We start from the raw sequence: 1,273 nt of genomic DNA on the forward strand, positions 1-1,273 counted from the left end.
TTGTTAAGCTCGGGTCCTAAACTGGATGTTTAGAAACCTTAGTTTGAAACAATGTACGACTCCCCCTGCATTGGTGTATCACACAAAATGATATTCTGATCAGCATGAAATGGACACACCTGCAAAGCCAAATGAAGTAGATTTTGGTACCCAAACGAACTTGGGTCCTAATATGTTAGTACTTGGTTGGGGTATGTTGTAATTACCAAACCATTTCTTTCGATAAGATGTATTCTTTTCAGCACGATGAACAGGATGATCAGAATTAAAATATGAGTCAAATAAGTAATTGGGATCATACCTGTTCTTACCTTTCCAACTGTTTTGATAACTGTTATCTCCATGCCACATGTTGAACCTTTTGTTATTTACAAAATTGTTGGTTCTGCATGTTGAGCACAAAATYCTTCTYTTGCTAAGATTAATCAAATCATTAGTAGACTTCACAATGCAAGGAAGATTGTTAGTACCAACAGGTGCATGAGATAAAGTAGAATCAGACTTATTAACCCATATACTTTTCATCTTTGAAGAATAACTGGGTGATCCAATGACATACCCTTGATAGTACTGATTAGAACGAGAATAGTTCTTAGAAACATTAGATTTAGGACTGCTTGAATAACTGTTCGAATATGAACAATTATAAAAGCTGGTTTTGCACTGAGAAGGAGAACCAGTTGAGCTTTCAGCACAAGAAAAGTCTTTAACTTTTTGTAAAAGCTGGTCTCGTTCTACAGTAACTAAATCATATTTAATTTTCAATTCAGTTCTCATGTTCAATTCAGTTTCAAGGTCTGTCTTAAGATCAGACAACTTCTTTGAAGTATCCAGGAGTTTACCTTCTAACTCCCTCTGAAGTATTTCAAATTGTATCTTCTGATTTAGCAACTCTCTCTTCTCTTCATCTGAGCTGCTTTTGTCATTCTCCAAAGCGATGTCAAGCCATTTCCTCTTCTCAGTAAGCTCTTTTGCAATTGCTGTATACTTMTTTGAAGTATTTCTTTTCTCTGTAGCAAATTGCTTTTTCTCTTCGTCCAAAGCCTTTTGCTTTAGATCGATGCTTTTAGACAGTTTCTGGAGCTGGCGCTGACAGTCTTCGGAGATGTCTGTCTTTTCTTTAGCATGTTTCTCTCTTTCCAAAACAATAAGCTGCTCAAAATCCGAGATTTGCTTTAGAAGCATCTTGGCGTTCAGYTCDAGAGAGTTAATCTTCTTCTCGTAAGATTCTCGTTCAGYTCCAAACTTTCTTTCAACTTCGATTATCCTCTTC

Source organism: Cynara cardunculus (genome assembly GCF_001531365.2).
Source record: "Cynara cardunculus var. scolymus isolate 2C chromosome LG 17, CcrdV1, whole genome shotgun sequence".
NCBI lineage: Eukaryota > Viridiplantae > Streptophyta > Magnoliopsida > Asterales > Asteraceae > Cynara > Cynara cardunculus.